Raw genomic sequence first — 23753 nt, forward strand, 5'->3', positions numbered from 1 at the left:
GATGGAGAAGTATCAGCATCCCCAAGCTTAATTCCTGCTCGTCCTCGAGTAGGTAAATGATAAAAAGATAATTTTTGATGTGGAATGCTACCTAACATAATCTTGATCATATATCTAATCATGGCATGAATATTAAGACACGAGTGATTCAAAGAAATATTCTATCATTTGACATAAAAAACAATAATACTTCGAGCGTACCAGTAAAGCAATCATGTCTTTTCAAAACAACAAGGCCAAAGCAAGCTTATCCCTACAAAATCATATAGTTTGGCCATGCTTCATCTTCGTCACACAAAATGCTCCCATCATGCACAACCCCAATGACGAGCGGAGCAATTGGTTTATACTTTTTAACGCACTTCGGCTTTTTCAACCCTCACGCAATACATGAGCTCAAGCCATGGATATAGCACTATAGGTGGAATAGAATATAATGATGGAGGTTATGCGGAGAAGATAAAAAAAGGAGAAAGTCTCACATCAACACGGCTAATCAACGGGCTATGGAGATGCCCATCAATTGATGTCAATGTGAGGAGTAGGGATTTCCATGCAACGGATGCACTAGAGCTATAAGTGTATGAAAGCTCAACAAAAGAAACTAAGTTGGTGTGCATCCAACTTCCTTGCTCATGAAGACCTAGGGCATTTGAGGAAGCCCATCGTTGGAATATACAAGCCAAGTTCTATAATGAAAATTCCCACTAGTATATGAAAGTGACAACATAGGAGACAATCTATATGAAGAAACATGGTGCTACTTTGAATCACAAGTGTGGAAAAAGGATAGTAACATTGCCCCTTTTTTCTTCTTTTTTCTTCTTTTTTTTCTTTTTTTTTCTTTTTGGGTGGGCTTCTTTGGCCCCCTTTTTTTATTTAGGCTTCTTTGGCCTTTCCTTTTTTTTTTCTTTTTTCCCTTTTTTATGGGGCAATGCTCTATAATGATGATCATCACACTTTTATTTACTTACAACTCAACATTACAACTTAATACTAGAACAAAGATATGACTCTATATGAATGCTTCCGGCGGTGTACCGGGATGTGCAATGATCTAGCGTAGCAATGACATCAAAAAAACGGACAAGCCATGAAAACATCATGCTAGCTATCTTACGATCATGCAAAGCAATATGAAATTGAATGCCCAAGACATAAATATGATGATGATGGAAGTTGCATGGCAATATATCTCGGAATGGCTATGGAAATGCCATAATAGGTAGGTATAGTGGCTGTTTTGAGGAAGATATAATGAGGCTTATGTGTGATAGAGCGTATCGTATCACGGGGTTTGGATGCACCGGCGAAGTTTGCGCCAACACTCAAGGTGAGAAAGGGCAATGCACGGTACCGAAGAGGCTAGCAATGATGGAAAGGTAAAAGTGCGTATAATCCATGGACTCACATTAGTCATAAAGAACTCATATACTTATTGCAAAAGTTTATTAGCCCTAGAAGCAAAGTACTACTACGCATGCCCCTAGGGGGATAGATTGGTAGGAAAATACCATCGCTCGTCCCCGACTGCCACTCATAAGGAAGACAATCTAAGAAACACCCCATGCTTCAAATTTGTCACACAACGGTTACCATATGTGCATGCTACGGGACTTGCAAACCTCAACAGAAGTGTCTCTACAATCCACAACCACCCACTAGCATAACTCTAATATCACCATCTTTATATCGCAAAACTATTGCAAGGAATCAAACATATCATATTCAGCGATCTACAAGTTTATGTAGGATTTTATGACTAACCATGTGAATGACCAATTCCTGTCATCTCTCTAAATAGATATAAGTGAAAAAAAAGCTTAATTCTTTCTACAAAAGATATGCCCCCGCTCTAACAAATATAAGTGAAGCAAAAGAGCATTCTACAAATGGCGGTTGTCTACGTGAAGAGAAACAGGCAATCCAAACTTCAAATGATATAAGTGAAGCACATGAAGCATTCTATAAAGCCATACTCAAAAGATTTAAGTGAAGTGCAATGAGCATTCTATAAATCAACCAAGGACTATCTCATACCAGCATGGTGCATAAAAGAAAAGTGAAAACTAAATGCAAAAGACGCTCCAAGACTTGCACATAATGCATGAACGAAACGAATTCAAAAACATACCGATACTTGTTGAAGAAAGAGGGGATGCCTTCCGGGGAATCCCCAAGCTTAGATGCTTGAGTCTCCTTGAATATTTACTTGGGGTGACTCGGGCATCCCCAAGCTTGAGCTCTTGCTTCTCTTCCTTTTCCTCATATCGAGACCTACTCGATTAGACACTTCATCCACACAAAACTTCAACAGAAAACTCGGTAAGATCTGCTAGTATAATAAAGCAAATCACTACTCTAAGTACTATAGTAAACCAATTCATATTTTGTTTTTGCATTGTGTCTACTGTAACATAAATTTTCCATGGCTTAATCCACTAATATAAATTGATAGATTCATCAAAACAAGCAAACTATGCATCAAAAACAGAATCTGTCAAAAACAGAACAGTTTGTAGCAATCTGAACATTCACCATACTTATGGTACCCCAAAAATTCTACCAAAATTAGGAAAAATAAACAAGTTGTATATCAAGATAGTGCAAAAGGAAACAGAACCAATTGACGTTCCAGTAAAAAAAAATGTAAAATCGCGCACTACAGCCAAAGTTTCTATCCTGCACCGTACAAACCAACAAGCATTGTAAACATCCTAAAGGCAAACCTTGCCACATTATTTTTATAATACAATGGAATTGTACAAGGGGATAATTATTTTTGATGAAAAGTTTCTGTAATCAAGATTCACAAAGTTTCCGTGAGCATGAACAAAGTTCAAGGCTAGCTCCCACTTCAACAATGCTTGTCTTTCTCACTTTCACTTTCCTTTTTGAAATGTTTTAGGTTCCCCTCTTTATTTTTTTTGTTTTTAAACTATATGAAAGCACTCAACAGAAATAAATGAATCTATAAAACTTCCGGGTTGTCTCCCTGGCAGCGCTTTCTTTAAAGGCATTAAGTTAGGCATATAGTGCTCAAGTAATGAATCCACCCAGATCCCAAGGTATATCAAAGCCAATTTTAATTAACAATGATTTGTAATTTAGTAGTGAGCACAAATTAACATATATCATGCAACAACTTCCTATGCATCGGCATGTCATAAAAGAACAATTCATGCACACATAGTAAAGGCCAATGCATAGTATAAGCAAATTCTTGCAATTCTATCATATTGGAAACATAGAGAGGCGGAGATAAAGTTACTCTCTCATAATAATTGCAAGTAGGAGCAGCAAGCACATGCATATTACATTCATCAAAATCATCATGTGCGATGGTGAAAGGCAACCCATCAACATAATCCTTAATAAGCACAAACTTCTCCGATAAAGTGTGGTAGGGAGAATTCAAAAAGATAATAGGACTATCATGCGTGGGTGCAATAGCAACAATTTCATGTTTAACATAAGGAACTATAGCAAGTTCATCTCCATAAGCATAACTCATATTGGCAGCTTGGCCACAAGCATAGCAAGCATCATCAAAAACGGATATTTCAAGAGAATCAACAGGATCATAACAATCATCATAGCAATCATCCTTCGGTAAGCACGAAGGAGAATTAAATAATGTATGAGTTGGAGGGTTACTCTCATTAGAAGGTGGGCACGGGTAGCTAATCCGCTCTTCCTCCTTTTGTTCTTCGCTCTCCTCATCATCTTTTTCATCAAATGAGCTCACAATTTCATCAATTTCTTCTTCCATAGCTTCTTGCAAAATATTAGTCTCTTCTTGGACAGCGGAGAATTTCTAAATATATGGTTTAACATAGGCATTAGAAGCATAATTATCATAACAATATTCAAGTATGGCAAAACTTTTAGATTTGTAAAGAGTAGCATCATACTTTTCAATCAAAGAAGCAATTTCAAAAGCACCCTTAAAAGCAACAAATTCTTCAATTTGTTGAACATCATAGTAATTATAAACACCCTTAGCATACGAATATACGATTCTATTATCAATAAACTCACATTGGTAGGGAAGGTGTTTCTTAGGGTTTTCAGAACAACAAGTAACATCCTATATTTCACATAAATTCCATGCATAGCATTGCAAACGTTGAATTTGATCCCATAATAGTTCCCCTTTTTCAGATATACGGTGTCGCACATAACAAGCATGCTCATCTAAAGATTTTCCCTCATCTAAGCTAGTTGGGGTTTCAGCACGAGCACATAGGGATCGAAGATGATCCAAGTAAAAAGCTTTAGTAGTGTGATAGATTTTGAGTGGTTCTTCAACCATTGGAGCAGTAGATACAACTAATTTTTTTTTGGTATTTTGCGTTTCCTACCCATGACTAAAGATAGAAAACAACTAAGGACAACAAATAAAAATTACTTAGTGATAAAGCAAACAAGCACACACGAGAATATTCACCCCACGCTATGACTCCCCGGCAACGGCGCCAGAAAAAGGTCTTGATAACCCACAAGTGTAGGGGATCGCAACATTTTTTGATAAGTAAGAGTGTCGAACCCAATGAGGAGCTAAAGGTTGAATAAATATTCCCTCAAGTTATATCGACCACCGATACAACTCTACGCACGCTTGGCGTTCGCTTTACCTAGAACAAGTATGAAACTAGAAGTACTTTGTAGGAGTGATAGGAAAGGTTTGCAAGATAATAAAGAACACATAAATACAAACTAGGGGCAATTTAGATAAAGAAACAAGAAAGTAAATATAGCGAGTGTGGAAAAGTGGTGGTAGGAGTTGTGGAATTGTCCCTAAGCAATTGACTATGTTACTAGACCGGTAATCACTATTGCAATTCTATTTGAGGGAGAGGCATAAGCTAACATACTTTCTCTACTTGGATCATATGCACTTATGATTGGAACTCTAGCAAGCATCCGCAACTACTAAAGATTCATTAAGGTAAAACCCAACCATAGCATTAAGCATCAAGTCCCCTTTTATCCCATACGCAAACACCCTACTTACTCGGGTTTGTGTTTCAGTCACTCATGCAACCCACCATAAGAAAATCATAAACATATTGCAAACCCTACAGCGGGAATCCCTCATGCTTGAGCGACACAGAGGGCACAATAGGACAACACCAATAATAAAACATGCAACTCAAACCAATCATAGCAACTCATCAATCACCGATAGGACAACGAAAATCTACTCAGACATCATAGGATGGCATCGCATCATTGGAAAATAATATGAAGCATAAAGCACCATGTTCAAGTAGAGGGTACAGCGGGTTGCGGGAGAGTGGACCGCTGGATATAGAAGGGGGAAGGTGATGGAGATGTTGGTGAAGATGACGGCGGTGTTGGTGAAGATCGCGGTGATGATGATGGCCCCCCGGCAGCGCTCCGGCGCCACGCGAAGCAAGCGGGAGAGAGGCCCCCTTCTTCTTCTTCCTTGACCTCCTCCCTAGATGGGAGAAGGGTTTCCCCTCTGGTCCTTGGCTCCCATGGCTTGGGAGGGGCGAGAGCCCCTCCAAGATTGGATCTATCTCTCTGTTTCTGCGTTCTCTATTTCTGCCCCTTCACCGTTTCCTTTATATCTGGAGATCCGTAACTACAATTGGGGTGAATCTTTCGCCCAGATTTTTCTCATAAAATTAGCTTTCTTGCGCTAAAAGAAGAGCGTCAACCGCCTTACGGGTGGCCCACTAGAGCCCAAGGCGTGCGTGCCTCCCTGGGGCGCGGCCCCCTGTCTCATGGCCACCCCAGACACTGTTTCACGTTGATTTTACTTCCCAAAAATCATAAATATTCCAAAAAAAATCTCCGTCCATTTTTATTCCGTTTGGACTCCGTTTGATATTGGGTTTCTGCGAAACAAAAAACATGCAACAGACAGGAACTGGCACTGGGCACTGGATCAATATGTTAGTCCCAAAAATAGTATAAAAAGTTGCCAAAAATATATGAAAGTTGAATACTATTGGCATGGAACAATCAAAAATTATAGATACGACGGAGACGTATCAGCTACCTCTACATCTAACTTCGGGATTAGGTTTAGACCTGAATAATTGTTATTTGGTGCCAGAGTTGAGCATGCACATTATATCTGGATCTTGTTTGATGCGAGATGGTTATTCATTTAAATCAGAGAATAATGGTTGTTCTATTTATATGAGTAATATCTTTTATGGTCGTGCACCCTTGAAGAGTGGTCTATTTTTATTGAATCTCAATAGTAGTGATACACATATTCATAACGTTGAAGCCAAAAGATGCAGAGTTTATAATGATAGTGCAACTTATTTGTGGCACTACCATTTGGGTCATATTGGTGTAAAGCGCATGGAGAAACTCCATTCTGATGGACTTTTGGAATCACTTGATTATGAATCACTTGGTACTTGCGAACCATGCCTCATGGGCAAGATGACTAAAACTCCGTTCTCCGGAACAATGGAGCTTGCAAAAGATTTGTTGGAAATCATAAAAAATGATGTATGTGGTCCAATGAATGTTGAGGCTCGCGGCAGGTATCATTATTTTCTCACCTTCACAGATGATTTGAGCAGACATGGGTATATCTATTTGATGAAGCATAAGTCTGAAACATTTGAAAAGTTCAAAGAATTTCAGAGTGAAGTGCAAATCATCGTAACAAGAAAATAAAGTTTCTACGATCTGATCATGGAGGAGAATATTTGAGTTACAAGTTTGGACTTCATTTGAAACAATGCGGAATAGTTTCGCAACTCACGCCACCCGGAACACACAGCGAAATGGTGTGTCCGAACATCGTAATCATACTTTACTGGATATGGTGCGATCTATGATGTCTCTTACTGATTTACTGCTACTGTTTTGGGGTTATGCTTTAGAGATGGTTGCATTCATGTTAAATAGGGCACCATCTAAATCCGTTGAGACGACACCTTATGAACTATGGTTTGGCAAGAATCCAAAGTTGTCGTTTCTTAAAGTTTGGGGCTGTGATGCTTATGTGAAAAAGCTTCAACCTGATAAGCTCGAACCCAAATAGGAGAAATGTGTCTTCATAGCATACCCAAAGGAGACTGTTGGGTACATCTTCTATCACAGATCCGAAGGCAAGACATTCGTTGCTAAGAATGGATCCTTTCTAGAGAAGGAGTAAATTTCTCTCGAAAGAAGTGAGTGGGAGGAAAGTAGAACTTCATGAGGTAACTGTACATGCTCCCTTATTGGAGATTAGTTCATCACAGAAATCTGTTCCTATGAGTCCTACACCAATTAGTGAGTGAGGGAGTCCTAGATTAGGGGGTCCTTGGACAGCCGGACTATGTACTGTTGCCGGACTATTGGACTATGAAGACACAAGATAGAAGACTTCGTCCCATGTCCGAATGGGATTCTCCTTTGCGTGGAAGGCAAGCTTGGTGATTCGGATATGTAGATTCCTTTCTATGTAACCGACTTTGTGTAACCCTAGCCCCCTCCGATGTCTATATAAACCGGAGGGTTTAGTTCGTAGGACACCAATCATATCCTCATAGGCTAGACTTCTAGGGTTTAGCCATTACGATCTTGTGGTAGATCAACTCTTGTAATACCTATATTCGTGAAGATCAATCAAGCAAGAAGTAGGGTATTACCTCCATAGAGAGGGCCCGAACCTGGGTAAACTTTGTGTCCCCCACCTCCTGTTACCATTAGCCTTAGACGCACAGTTCGGGACCCCCTACGTGAGATCCGCCGGTTTTGACACCGACATTGGTGCTTTCATTGAGAGTTCCTTTGTGTCATCTAAGATAGGCTTGATGGCTCGCCTTGTTATCAAGGACAACATCACCTCTGAGGGAGCCCTGGTCTCAGGCCAAACCCTCCGACTGGGCGGCTTTACCATGGTCGCCCGTTCAGCCGTCAGGCCGACGATGACTTCTCGTGTCATCAAAAATTGCCTCTGCGTCAGCTTAGAATACTCCAAACAGATGGATCCGACGGAGTTGTCGTCTTTAAACGAACTCCTGGATTGCATCTCCGCCTTGGGAGTCGCTACGGACTAGGATCGGATTGGGCTTAAACCCGATCAGAGAGAAATTGAATCTCCACTGATCACCCATCAGATAGCAGTGTTGGAGGAGCAGTGCGACGACTCTTCCCCTATGTTGATACTCACCCGCAGATCTCCGAGCTCTGAGTTCATGGAGCTGGATACTCACCCGCGGGAAGACTTGCCCCGTACTCTGAACTTAGAATCGGACTGTGGGCCTGAAAAATTGGTTGATATCCCGGAGCCCGAACTATTAAGCTTGGATGTTTCTCAAGCTCCGGATCCCAAATTGGGTCAGGGTTAGGACTTAAATCCACCCACCCACCTAGATATAAGCGATCTTACTCACATCAGACAGCAGTCCCGGGAAACGGTCCATCACTTTTGGGCTAGAGTCCTCCTTGTCAAGGGCAAGATCAAAGATTGCCGCGATGAAGACGCAATCTCATTATTCTGCAAAAATTGTACCGACTAGGGAATCCTCAATGCAATCAATCGCTGTCACGTATCGCACTTCCCTGACTTGGCAACCATAGTACAGAAGTACTGCGCAATGGAAAGCGCCTGGAAAACTCAGGCAGCCTCTTGGGAGAGCCACCGATTTCCACTAAACCCCTTGTCCAGACAAAAAGTATGCACCCTCTCGGTCGCCCGATCCAACAACAAAAAATTCAAAGCCCATTACGAGGCGCGAAACCGTTCTGGAGGGATGGCTCGATAGGCCATGCAAGATACACACAACACCGGATATCGTACCAACCCACAGCCTTAGAGCATGTTGGATACTCCGGCAGCTGGCCAAGAGCAGCGAGGATCTCCTCACCAAAAATACCACAGAGCAACATCCCACGGAGGATAGCAACCCTACAGTGCTGACAGTCTTCGAGATTTTCGCCTCAAACAATAGGCGCAAAAGGGCACTCCGCGGCCCCGCCGAAGTCTGCCAAGTTGCAGCAATAAACCCCTGGAACAACACAACCATAACTTTCAATGCCAGTGACGAACCAAAATTCAGAACAGTCCGGGCACCTGCCGCACTAGTCCTCAGTCCAATTGTGGACGACTTTCGCCTTACCAAAGTGCATATGGATGGCGGTGGCGGACTAAACCTCATTTACGAGGAAACTCTCAACAAAATGGAAATAGACAAGAGCCGCATTGAGCAAAGTAGAAGGACCTTCCGAGGAATTATTCCCAGTCAGGAGGCACGGTGTGCGGGAAAAATCACACTTGATGTGGTATTCGGCACACCGGAGAACTATCGGTCCAAAGAGATAACCTTTCAAGTGTCCCCTTTTAATAGTGGATATCACGCCCTTTTAGGGCAAGAAGCATTTGCGAGCTTCCAAGCTGTACCCCATTATGGGTACATGAAGCTGAAGATGCCCGGGCCCAATGGAATCATCACTCTCGCCAGTGATCCGGACATAGCACTTCACGCTGAAAACAAAACCGCTGCCTTGGCCCTCGAGGCATTGTCTGAAGCCCTCGCGGCCGAAGAATTAACCGCACTGCACTCCATGGTGGATAGGGATGATGTGATACTTGATAAGCGATCCAAATCCACCTCCTTCAAACCAGCAGACGAAATAGTCAAATTCCAGGTCCACCCAACGGACTCCACGAGGACAGCATCCATCGGGGCACAGCTGGACCCCACGGTCGACGCCGCACTACGGGCGTTCTTACGCGAAAATTGGGACATATTTGCCTGGAACCCTTCTAATATGCCAGGAATCCCACGTAGGCTGGCCGAACATAGCCTAAACATACTGAAGGGATACAAGCCGGTCAAGCAAACATTACAGCGCTTTTCCGAACCCAAACGACAAGCCATGGGAGAGGAGCTAGCAAAGTTACTCGAGGCCGGATTCATCAGAGAGATAAAATACCCAGACTGGCTAGCAAACCTGGTGATGGTACCAAAGAAGGATAAATCCTGGTGCCTATGCGTCGATTTCAAAGACCTCAACAAGGCTTACCCTAAGGATCCCTTTCCCCTGCCCCACATTGATCAGGTCATCGATGCTACCGCAGGACACGATTCACTATGTTTCCTCGACGCATACTCCGGATACCATCAAATCAAGATGAAGGAGTGCGATCAAGCCGCAACGAGATTTATCACCCCATACAGGCCTTTCTGCTTCAACACTATGCCTTTTGGGCTCAAAAACGCCGGTGCCACTTATCAACGCATGATTCAAACATGACTGGAGAAACAAATCCGCAAGACAGTTGAAGCATACGTGGATGATGTAGTCATCAAAACCAGCCATGTCCAGTCCTTAATAGACGATCTGCGTCTCACATTTGACAACCTCCGAACATATGAAATCAAGCTCAATCCGGAAAAGTGTGTTTTCGGCGTTCCCGCTGGAAAACTTCTGGGCTTCATCGTTTCCAACAGAGGAATTGAGACAAACCCAGCTAAAATCTGAGCTTTGTCACAGTTGGCTACCCCAACGGACCTTGAACAGGTCCAAACATTATCCGGATGTGTGGCAGCCTTAAGCCGCTTTATCTCAAGACTAGGAGAAAAGGCATTTCAACTGTATCGCCTTCTCCGGCGCACCGAACACTTCAAGTGGACGGACGCGGCAACGGACGGATTGGAAGAAATAAATGCTCTTCTGGCAAGCAACCCAATCTTGGCCATGCCAAACGTCGGTGAACCCATGTTATTATACATATCGGCCACACACCAAGTCGTGAGCGCGGTGCTCGTCGTCGAACGAGAGGCGGACGAACACAAATTCCCGCTCTAGAAGCCGGTATACTACGTATCCACCGTCCCCACACCATTCAAATCCCGGTACCCTCATTACCAAAAAATAGCATATGCGGTTTTTATGGCATCCCGGAAGCTACGACACTACTTTCAAGAGTGTTCAATTACGGTGGCCTCCAAAGTACCTCTCAATGACATAATAAACAACCACGACGCTACGGGCCGGATTGCCAAGTGGGCCATTGACCTCCTTCCATTCGACATATCATACAAACCACGCAGGGCCATTAAATCTCAAGTATTGGCTGACTTCGTCGCTGAATGGACAGAAGCCGAACTCCCTAAAGAGTACGACACATACTCCAACTGGATCATGCACTTCGACGACTCCAAAATGCTGGCAGGCCTAGGGGCAGGCGTTGTCCTAACATCCTCTACCAAAGACACTGTTCAGTACGTCCTACAAATATTATTCACGGACTCCAACAATGCAGCCGAATACGAAGCCTTATTGCATGGTCTCCGGATGGCCGTCTCCATGGGCATACAACGCCTGGAAGTGCGTGGGGATTCAAACCTCGCAATATCTCAAATAATTGGAGATTTCGATGCCAAAGACCCGAAGATGGAGGCTTACCGTAACGCCGTTCTCAAAATTTCAGCTCGGTTCGAGCGGCTCGAGTTCCACCATGTGGCTCGAGAAAGTAATCAAGCGGCGGATGTCCTTGCTCGGATTGGCGCTAAGCGCGACCCCGTTCCACCTAACATATTTCTGGAACGACTCTTCAAGCCATCCATGGTGTGGCAGGGGGAGAGCGGCAATACCAATTTGGACCCGAAGGCAACCCTAGATTCCAAACACACCGACATAATCGGGGGCTCAGCCACCGAAATTACACCATTGGCCCATCTCATCATGGCAGTCATCACCCCATGGACCGAACCCTTCTTGGCCTACCTCAATAGGCGAGAACTTCCTGAGGATCAGAATGAGGCACGCTGCATTGTGCGGTGATCTAAAGCCTACAAGGTTCACGAGGGAGAACCCTATAAGAAAAGTGCTACCGGAGTACTTCAAAGATGTATCTCCGAGGAGGAAGGGCGGCAACTCTTGGCTGAAATTCATGCCGGTCTCGGCGGTCACCACGCCACGGCTCGGGCCCTCGTAGCAAGGCCTTCCGTACAGGTTTCTATTGGCCAATGGCCCAAGCAGACGCGCAGGACCTCGTCCAAAATTGCGTCAGATGCTAGCTTTTCGCCAACCAAAGCCATATGCCACCCACCGCTCTACAAACAATCCCCATGACATGGCCTTTTGCGGTCGGGGGGCTTGATATGGTTGGACCCCTTTGTCGGTGTCAAAACCGGCGGATCTCGGGTAGGGGGTCCCAAACTGTGCGTCTAAGGCTAATGGTAACAGGAGACTAGGGACACGATGTTTTACCCAGGTTCGGGCCCTCTCGATGGAGGTAATACCCTACTTCCTGCTTGATTGATCCTGATGATATGAGTATTACAAGAGTTGATCTACCACGAGATCGTAGAGGCTAAACCCTAGAAGCTAGCCTATGGTATGATTGTTGTTGTCCTACGGACTAAACCCTCTGGTTTATATAGACCCCGGAGGGGGTTAGGGTTACACAGAGTTGGTTACAGAGAAGGAGATCTACATCCGAATTGCCAAGCTTGCCTTCCATGTAAAGGAGAGTCCCATCCGGACACGGGACAAAGTCTTCAATCTTGTATCTTCATAGTCCAATAGTCCGGCCAAAGTACATAGTCCGGCTGTCCGGATTCCCCCTTATCTAGGAACCTCTCAGTAGCCGCTGAACCAAGCTTCAATGACGATGAGTCCTACGTGCAGATTGTCTTCGGCATTGCAAGGTGGGTTCTTCTCCAAATCCAGAGTACCTGTCATGGCGAATAGTGTCCGGTCTCCATTAATGTCGTACTCCTCGGCTACTGTGCTTCAATAATGGCTATCTCCACGTGTCAAGTGGATACGAGAAGTCGGGGTATTTTTACATTTGCCACCCTGACCCTGTAAGCCAACCGTCTATTTGAGGAGATGGGGATCCTCAGATCCAAATCACACCATCTTCCTCCCAACAAGCATTCAACAGAGCGTGCCCGGGAAAAGGCATTCCATCATGGCTGGCCGCCGAAGCTCCTCCTCTCTCACCCTTAGCTCTAAGCCAGGCGATTGGGAAAAGTGTTCTGTCCCTCATAGCCGATTAGTGGAGTTGCAGACCCAGGGGTTCCTACCACCTGCGTACATGGTCCCCATCCGAGCCGGACTAGCCACCTATAATGGCAGGGAGCAGGCGGAGAACTTTCCGAACCCATCTAGAGGGGAACGGATATGCCTTGTCCCGTATTTGTTAAGGGGGCTTGGGTTTCCAATCCACCCATTCCTCCGCGGGCTCCTGGAGTTCTATGGTCTCCAGCTGCACAACTTCACTCCTGCCTCCATACTGCACATCGCAGGGTATGCTGCCTTCTACGAGCTCTTCCTGGGCTGTGATGACCTGCAAGTATACGGGATAGTTGTAGCCTCTTTCGATAAGTAAGAGTGTCGAACCCAACGAGGAGCTAAATGTAGAACAAATACTCTCTCAAGTCCTATCTGCCACTGATACGACTCTACGCACGCTTGACGTTCACTTTACCTAGAACAAGTATGAAACTAGAAGTACTTTGTAGGTGTTGTTGGATAGGTTTGCAAGATAATAAAGAGCACGGAAATATAAACTAGGGGCCGTTTAGATAAATAAACAATAAAGTAAATATAGCGAGTATGGAAAAGTGGTGGTAGTAGTTGTGAAATTGCCCCTAAGAAATTGACTACGTTACTAGACCGGTAATCACTATTGCAATTCTATTTAAGGGAGAGGCATAAGCTAACATACTTTCTCTACTTGGATCATATGCACTTATGATTGGAACTCTAGCAAGAATCCGCAACTACTAAAGATTCATTTAGGTAAAACCCAACCATACCATTAAAGCATCAAGTCCCCTTTATCCCATACGCAACAATCCCATTACTCGGGTTTATGCTTCTGTCACTCAAGCAACCCACCATAAAAGAATCACGAACGTATTGCAACACCCTACAGCGGGAATCCCTCATGCTTGTGCGACACGGAGGGCACAATAGGACAGCACCAATAATAAAACATGCAACTCAAACCAATCATAGCAATTCATCAATCACCGATAGGACAACGAAAATCTACCGAAACATCATAGGATGGCAACACATAATATGAAGCATAAAGCACCATGTTCAAGTAGAGGGTACAGCGGGATGCGGGAGAGTGGACCGCTGGATATAGATGGGGGAAGGTGATGGAGATGTTGGTGTAGATGATGGAGGTGTTGGTGTAGATCGCGATGATGATGATGGCCCCCGGCAGCGCTCCGGCGCCACCGGAAGCAAGGGGGAGAGAGCCCCCCTTCTTCTTCTTCTTCTTCCTTGACCTCCTCCCTAGATGGGAGAAGAGTTTCCCCTCTGGTCCTTGGCTCCCATGGCGTGGGAGGGGCGAGAGCCCCTCCGAGATTGGATCTATCTCTCTGTCTCTGTGTTCTGTTATTCTTCCCTGGCACTATTTCCTTTATATCTGGATATCCGTAACTCCGATTGGATTGAAACCTTCGCCCAGATCGTTTTCCAGAAAATAGCTTTCTTGCGGCCAAAGAAGGGCATCAACTGCCTTACGGGTGGCCCACGCGGGTGGGGGGGGGGCACCCACTTTAAGTGGGCGTGGGCCCCTATCTCGTGGCCACCTCGGGCATCGTCTCGCATTGATTCTTCCTCCCAAAAATCACAAATATTCCAAAATAATTCTCCGTCCGTTTTTATCCCGTTTGGACTCCGTTTGATATGGGGTTTCTGCGAAGCATAAAACATGCAACAGACAGGAACTGGCACTGGGCACCGGATCAATATGTAATCCCAAAAATAATATAAAAAGTTGCCAAAAGTATATGAAAGTTGAATAATATTGGCATGGAACAATCAAAACTTATAGATATGACAGAGACGTATCAGCATCCCCAAGCTTAATTCCTGCTCGTCCTCGAGTAGGTAAATGGTAAAAAGATAATTTTTGATGTGGAATGCTACCTAGCATAATCTAGATCATATGTTTAATCATGGCATGAATATTGAGACACGAATGATTCAAAGCAATAGTCTATCATTTGACATAAAAAGTAATAATACTTTGAGCGTACTAATAAAGCAATCATGTCTTTTCAAAACAACAAGGCCAAAGCAAGCTTATCCCTACAAAATCATATAGTTTTGCCATGCTTCATTTTCGTCACACAAAATGCCCCCATCATGCACAACCCCGATGTCAAGCCGAGCAATTGGTTCATAATTTTTAACGAGCTTTAGCTTTTTCAACCCTCACGCAATACATGAGCGCAAGCCATGGATATAGCACTATAGGTGGGATAGAATATAATGATGGAGGTTATGTGGAGAAGACAAAAAGGGAGAAAGTCTCACATCGACGCGGCTAATCAACGGGCTATGGAGATGCCCATCAATTGATGTCAATGCGAGGAGTAGGGATTGCCATGCAATGGATGCACTAAGAGCTATAAGTGTATGAAAGCTCAAACTGAAAACTAAGTGGGTGTGCATCCAACTTGCTTGCTCATGAAGACCTAGGGCATTTGATGAAGCCCGTCGTTGGAATATACAAGCCAAGTTCTATAATGAAAAGTCCCACTAGTATATGAAAGTGACAACATAGGAGACAATCTATATAAAGAACATGGTGCTACTTTGAAGCACAAGTGTGGAAAAAGGATAGTAACATTGCCCCTTTTCTTTTTTTTTTCTTTTTTTCTTTGGTGGGCTTCTTTGGCCCCCTTTTTTATTTAGGCTTCTTTGGCCTTTCCTTTTTTTCTTCTTTTTTTCATGCGGCAATGTTCTATAATGATGATCACCACACTTTTATTTACTTACAACTCAATATTACGACGATACTAGAACAAAGATATGACTCTATATGAATTCTTCCGGCGGTGTACCGGGATGTTCAATGATCTAGCGTAGCAACGACATCAAAAAATGGACAAGCCATGAAAACATCATGCTAGCTATCTTACGATCATGCAAAGCAATATGACAATGAATGCTCAAGTCATGTATATGATGATGATGGAAGTTGCATGGCAATATATCTCGGAATGGCAATGGAAATGCCATGATAGGTAGGTATGGTGGATGTTTTGAGGAAGATATAATGAGGCTTATGTGTGATAGAGCGTATCATATCACGGGGTTTGGATGCACCGGCGAAGTTTGCACCAACTCTCGAGGTGAGAAAGGGCAATGCACGGTACCGAAGAGGCTAGCAGTGATGGAAAGGTAAAAGTGCGTATAATCCATGGACTCACATTAGTCATAAAGAACTCATATACTTATTGCAAGAATTTATTAGCCCTCGAAGCAAAGTACTACTACGCATGCCCCTAGGGGGATAGATTGGTAGGACCATCGCTCGTCCCCGACCGCCACTCATAAGGAAGACAATAAAAGAGACACCCCATGCTTCAAATTTGTCACACAACGGTTACCATACGTGCATGCTACGGGACTTGCAAACCTCAACACAAGTGTCTCTACAATACACAACCACCCACTAGCATGACTCTAATATCACCATCTTTATATCGCAAAACTATTGCAAGGAATCAAACATATCATATTCAGCGATCTACAAGTTTATGTAGGATTTTATGACTAACCATGTGAATGACCAATTCCCCTCATCTCTCTAAATTGATATAAGTGAAGCAAGAGAGTTTAATTCTTTCTACAAAAGATATGCCCATGCTCTAACAAATATAAGTGAAGAAAAAGAGCATTCTACAAATGGCGGTTTTCTATGTGAAGAGAAACAGGCAATCCAAACTTCAAATGATATAAGCGAAGCACATGAAGCATTCTATAAAGCCATACACAAAAGATTTAAGTGAAGTGCAATGAGCATTCTATAAATCAACCAAGGACTATCTCATACCAGCATGGTGCATAAAATAAAAATGAAAACTAAATGCAAAAGACGCTCCAAGACTTGCACATAATGCATGAACGAAACGAATACGAAAACATACCGATACTTGTTGAAGAAAGATAGGATGCCTTCCGGGGAATACCCAAGCTTAGATGCTTGAGTCTCCTGGAATATTTACTTGGGGTGCCTCGGGCATCCCCAAGCTTTAGGTCTTGCCTCTCTTCCTTTTCCTCATATCAAGACCTCCTCGACTAGACACTTCATCCACCCAAAACTTCAACAGAAAACTCGGTAAGATCCGTTAGTATAATAAAGCAAATCACCACTCTAAGTGCTGTTTCAAACCAATTCATATTTTGTTTTTGCATTGTGTCTACTTTAATATAGCTTTTCCATGGCTTAATCCACCGATATAAATTGATAGATTCATCAAAACAAGCAAACTATGCATCAAAAACAGAATCTGTCAAAAACAGAACAGTCTGTAGAAATCTGAACATCCACCATACTTCTGGTACCCCAAAAATTCTACCAAAATTAGGAAAAATAAACAAGTTGTACAGAAAGACAGTGCAAAAGTAATCAGAACCATTGGACGTTCCAGTTAAAAATGTCAAATCATGCACTACATCCAAAGTTTCTGTCCTGCACTGTACAAACCAACAAGCATTGTAAACATCCTAAAGGAAAACCTTGCCACATTATTTTTATAATACAATGGAATTGTACAAGGGGGTAATTATTTTTGATGAAAAGTTTCTGTAATCGAGATTCACAAAGTTTCCGTGAGCATGAACAAAGTTCAAGGAGCTCTCCCACTTCAACAATGCTTGTCTTTCTCACTTTCACTTTCCTTTTTGAAAAGTTTTTAGGTTCCCCTCTTTATTTTGTTTGTTTTTAAACTATATAAAAGCACACAACAGAAATAAATGACTCTCTAAAACTTCTTGGTTGTCTCCCTGGCAGCGATTTCTTTAAAGCCATTAAGCTAGGCATATAGTGTTCAAGTAATGGATCCACCCGGATCCCAAGGTATATCAAAGCCAATTTTAATTAACAATGATTTGTAATTTAGTAGTGAGCACAAAGTAACATATATCATGCAACAACGATGTCTAACTCTCTTCCTATGCATCGGCATGTCATAAAAGAACAATTCATGCACACATAGTAAAGGCCAATGCATAGTATAAGCAGTTTCTTGTAATTTTATCGTATGGGAAACATAGAGATGTTGAGATATAGTTCCTCTCTCATAATAATTGCAAGTAGGAGGAGCAAGCACATGCATATTATATCTACCTAAATCATCATGTGCAATGGTAAAAGGCAACCCATCAATATAATCCTTAATAAGCACAAACTTCTCCGATATAGTGTAGTTGGGAGAATTCAAAAAGATAATAGGACTATCATGCATGGGTGCAATAGAAACAATTTCATGTTTAACATAAGGAACTATAGCAAGTTCATCTCCATAAGCATAATTCATATTGGCATCTTGGCCACAAGCATAGCAAGTATCATCAAAAAGGGATATTTCAAACAAATTCAAGGGATCATAGCAATCATCATAGCAATCATCCTTCGGTAAGCACGAAGGGGAATTAAACAATGTATGAGTTGAAGAGTTACTATCATTAGAAGGAGGGCACGGGTGATCAATCTGCTCTTCCTCCTTTTGTTCTTCGCTCTCCTCATCATCTTTTTCATCCAATGAGCTCACAGTTTCATCAATTTCTTCTTCCATAGCTTCCTGCAGAATATTAGTCTCTTCTTGGACAACGGAGACTTTCTCAATAAATGCATTAATATTGTAATTGTATTCATAGTTTTCATTGCAATATCTAAGTATAGCAAGATTTTCTGGTCTATAAACTGAATCATCAAAATCATCAAACGCTTTAAACATAGATTCAACCTCATAAGCACCCATAAAAGCAACAAATTCTTGTATTCGTTCTACATCATAGTAATCATAGATACCATTAGCATAAGAAGCTAAGGTTTCATTATCATTGAATTTGCATGAAAAGGGAAGGTGTGGAGACTTCATCCTAGAGCAGCAAGTATAATCATGCATCAAGCATAGTTGCCTATCATACCACTTCAACAGTTGAATTTGATCCCATAATAGTTTCCCTTTTTGTGTCAAGCGATAATCCCTAAAGTATTCACGTTGATCCAAAGTTACTCCCATAACATAATTGAGTTGGGTTTTCTCAGGATTATCAAAGTAGTACATAATATCTTGAACATAACAAGCATTGAGGGTTTTAGGAGGTTCCCCATCTCCATGAGCAGCAAGTACACCTAATTTTTTTGGTATTTCATGTTCCATATCCATAACTAAAGATAGGGAACAACTAGGAACAACAAATAAAAATTACTTAGTGATAAAGCAAACAAGCACATACGAGAATATTGACCCCACGCTATGACTCCCCGGCAACGGCCCCAGAAAAAGGTCTTGATGACCCGCAAGTATACGGGATAGTTATAGCCTCTTTCGATAAGTAAGAGTGTCGAACCCAACGAGGAGCTAAAGGTAGAACAAATACTCTCTCAAGTCCTATCTGCCACTGATACGACTCTACGCACGCTTGACGTTCACTTTACCTAGAACAAGTATGAAACTAGAAGTACTTTGTAGGTGTTGTTGGATAGGTTTGCAAGATAATAAAGAGCACGAAAATATAAACTAGGGGCTGTTTAGATAAATAAACAATAAAGTAAATATAGCGAGTATGGAAAAGTGGTGGTAGTAGTTGTGAAATTGCCCCTAACCAATTGACTACGTTACTAGACCGGTAATCACTATTGCAATTCTATTTGAGGGAGAGGCATAAGCTAACATACTTTCTCTACTGTGATCATATGCACTTATGATTGGAACTCTAGCAAGCATCCGCAACTACTAAAGATTCATTAAGGTAAAACCAACCATAGCAATAAAGCATCAAGTCACCTTTGTCCCATATGCAACAATCCCCTAACTCGGGTTTATGCTTCTGTCACTCAAGCAACCCACCATAAAAGAACCATGAACGTATTGCAACACCCTACAGCGGGAATCCCTCATGCTTGCGTGACACGGAGGGCACAATAGGACAACACCAATAATAAAACATGCAACTCAAACCAATCATAGCAATTCATCAATCACCGATAGGACAACGAAAATCTACTCAGACATCATAGGATGGCAACACATCATTGGAAAATAATATGAAGCATAAAGCACCATGTTCAAGTAGAGGGTACAGTGGGATGCGGGAGAGTGGACTGCTAGATATAGATGGGGGAAGGTGATGGAGATGTTGGTGTAGATCACGATGATGTGATGGCCCCCGGCAGCGCTCCGGCGCCACCGGAAGCAAGGGGGAGAGAGCCCCCTTCTTTTTCTTCTTCCTTGACCTCCTCCCTAGATGGGAGAAGGGTTTCCCCTCTGGTCCTTGGCTCCCATGGAGTGGGAGGGGCGAGAGCCCCTCCGAGATTGGATCTATCTCTCTGTCTCTACGTTCTGTTATTCTGCCCTGGCACCGTTTCCTTTATATCTGGAGATCCGTAACTCCGATTGGATTGAAACCTTCGCCCAGATCGTTTTCCAAAAAATAGCTTTCTTGCGGCCAAAGAAGGGCATCAACCGCCTTACGGGTGGCCCACGAGGGTGGGGGGCGCGCCCACTTTAAGTGGGCGTGTGCCCCTATCTCGTGGCCACCTCGGGCATTGTCTCGCGTTGATTCTTCCTCCCAAAAATTACAAATATTCCAAAATAATTCTCCATCCGTTTTTATCCCGTTTGGACTCCGTTTGATATGGGGTTTCTGCGAAGCATAAAACATGCAACAGACAGGAACTGGCACTGGGCACTGGATCAATATGTTAGTCCCAAAAATAATATAAAAAGTTGCTAAAAGTATATGAAAGTTGAATAATATTGGCATGGAACAATCAAAAATTATAGATACGACGAAGACGTATCAGGCTGCGAAGCTCATTTCGAGCTGTGGAAGAGGCTATTCTTCCTCGTCTCTCGCAACCAGGAGGGATCTATATATCAAGTGGGTGGAGCCGAAATATGGCGCATCGCTCAGGCCGGATACCTGTCCGACACTCCAAAGAAGGCATCCGAAGATTGGCCCTCGGAGTGGTTTTATGTAGATGATGTTCCCCTTCCGGACCTAGTCCTGACGGGCCTTCCCGAGTTTACCAACGCCCTACTGAAGAAACACCAAAACTGGCGCCCGCGGAGCCCCCAGGAGGAAGACGACAGAGAGGTCCTCTATCTGATGGGCAGGATAAAAATTCTGGCCAAATCAGGATTGACAATGATAGAGGTTATGTCAATATGCATAATGCGGGGGGTGCAACCACTTCAATATCGGGGGAAACCCATGTGGCACTACAACGGAGAAGACGACGCCACGCGCTGCGGTCGTAAAGGTCCGGACTCCGCCACCGCACTGGCAAAAATATTGTCCGATTTGTACAAAGGGGAAGAAGAGGAGTTCCTCTGCATTAAGCCGCGGGATGGATTTTCCATGTACAACCCCCCAAGCTGGGTAAGGTGTCATTCCTTGCTCGACTCTATTCATACCTATGACCTTTGTCACCAATCATTTTATCTTTCTATTTTCAAAGTAGGAACTGAGGAGGGCCGTGGAAGAGTTCAACAGCCCACCTCCGCAGCCAGAGGATCCTGGCCGGGCTCTCGACCCCGGACTTGAAGAAGATCCGGATATATCCGTGGAGCTTGTAGACGGGACATTTTATCAAGCAAGTCCGAATTATGTCATGCCTTAAGCGCACCTGTTGTGTTTTTGCAGAAACGGTCGTCAGGACACCGGGCCGAGCCCATGGGGGCTCATCAGCAAAGGGCATGTGGTTCGGGCAGGCGTAAGAGGAAGGCGGTTAGAACTGAGATGCCAAGGCAGAGGTACAAATTGGACTTGCTCTATGATTATCCTTGCCGAATTGTGATAGTTTTCATTGTGTTCCAGAAGGAAAAACATCCGCCGGACTACATCCGGATCCCCTGCTGGCCACGCCTCAAGCAGCCATATTCCTGAAGCAGACTCACGGGCGGAGGCTGATGTGGGAGCAACGCCAAATTGCCCTCCCATAGAGGATGCAGACATGCTTTCCGCTTCAAACTCCAAAGTAAGGAGTGCCATGAATCACCGGTGCAGACGAGCCGTACTCCGCAATGGTATTTTCTCCGAGGAGGCTTTTGATGCCTTCAACTCTGGAGACGCATATATTTGCGCCGCTCAAGATGGACTTGCCAGAGCAACGAACCAGTATGCGAAGGATATACGGGTAAGAAAATCTGATAAGTATGTATAGTAGCAGCCCCTGAGACTTGAAACAGTTGGCACAACTGATTTAAGGATCATTGTATGCATAGGTTCTTATAGAGAAGAATACCCATTTATCTCAAGAACTGGAGGAATGTAAGACCCAGCTGAAGGCCGCTGTTGCCGAACAAGAGGATTCAAAAAGGGCCTCTTCTGGTAAGACTAACCTTGAACCAGTTATTTATTCGTCATGGTTTATAAATCTAACAAGAGACGCTGCAGACAATCCCGGGGAGAATCCGAAGATTGTGGAAGATAATGAGCCACATCTGCGAAGTCAGCTGAAGGCGGGCGAGCGCGTGTTGACGAAGGCTATTCGAGAGAAAAATAATCTCGAAGATGCTAATATCCGACTGAGCGTCTAATTAAAAGATGTCCGGGCTCAGCTCGCTGACTCCGTGAAGGAGAACAGGAGGCTTTGGCGCGGCATTTATAGTAAGTGCTTAAACGAACTATAGTATAGTTCGGCGAGGAAGCGTATTGACAGAGTTATGTCTGTAGGTATGTTGATGGGCCGTCCTGAAGAGGAGATTCCCGGATCCGCAGGTGATATGCTGCAATATCTTTCACAACTGCACGAACGAGCGCGACAGGTGATGCAGGGTATTGCCCAGGCCTTGTGGCCATCCGCTTCCCTGCCCGGAGGCATGAGCGAGCTTGTGGAGATGCTCAAAGGAGCACGGCGGCGTTTCCGTTTATGGAAGATATCAGCCTGCTGACAAGGTTTGAGGGAAGCCTGGGCCATGGTGAAGACGCGATACGCCAAGGCTGACCCGAACCATATGGCCGAAGTCGGACCGGTGGGGGCAGATGGGAAAGAAATACCCGTAAGTCTGGTATATGACCAAGTAGCGTTAGCCGCCAAGTATTCCCAACGGGATTGTAAGCTAGACAGCCTGTTGGATGGTATAGAGGAAGAATACAGCCAGTCTAAGTGACTATGTAATTTCAATGGACCTATGTAGTCCCTAGCCGGATTGAAAATCATTTGTCATGGCGGACCTTTTCGCTTCAGACCCCGGACCCGACAGTTCGGAGTGTATCCGAATACCCGCACAGTTATGAAAAACCGGGGTATGCATGGAAACAAGGCGTAGGGGTTATAAGTTCTTGAACATACAAGTACCCAACTAGTTATGTTATATTACATGGATAGTAAGAAACATCTTCCAGAGAGAATATTTCCGTTAGGGGTTCCTTTCTCTGGGTGCGCATGCATCGATGTGCATGTCCGAACTGCGAATAGAAACGCAGGAAGCAAAACATCTGGAGATTCACGTTGTAATAAATGAAAACATCTTTTGTTCACCGACCGAATATTCCCTTAAGAACGCTAGCTTTCGGCTTCACCCAGTCTGAGATACACATCCGGCTGAACCGGCAGTAAAAATCACAGAGGTGCTCCCCTTATGCCCTAGCCGAATTAACGGGAACGTAGGGCATAAACACAAGAGCCAGGCAACCCAGCATGGCCAAAACTTAAGTCATATCGATGCATATAATGGTGAAGAAAAGGCACATATGAAAAAAAACCGCATATGTGGCTGGCAGGAAGCCATTATAGTAGTTATATTTAGCTTCCGTATAGGAAGCCC

The sequence above is a fragment of the Triticum aestivum genome, chromosome 1B (assembly GCF_018294505.1).
Source record: "Triticum aestivum cultivar Chinese Spring chromosome 1B, IWGSC CS RefSeq v2.1, whole genome shotgun sequence".
In the NCBI taxonomy this organism is placed as follows: Eukaryota; Viridiplantae; Streptophyta; class Magnoliopsida; order Poales; family Poaceae; genus Triticum; species Triticum aestivum.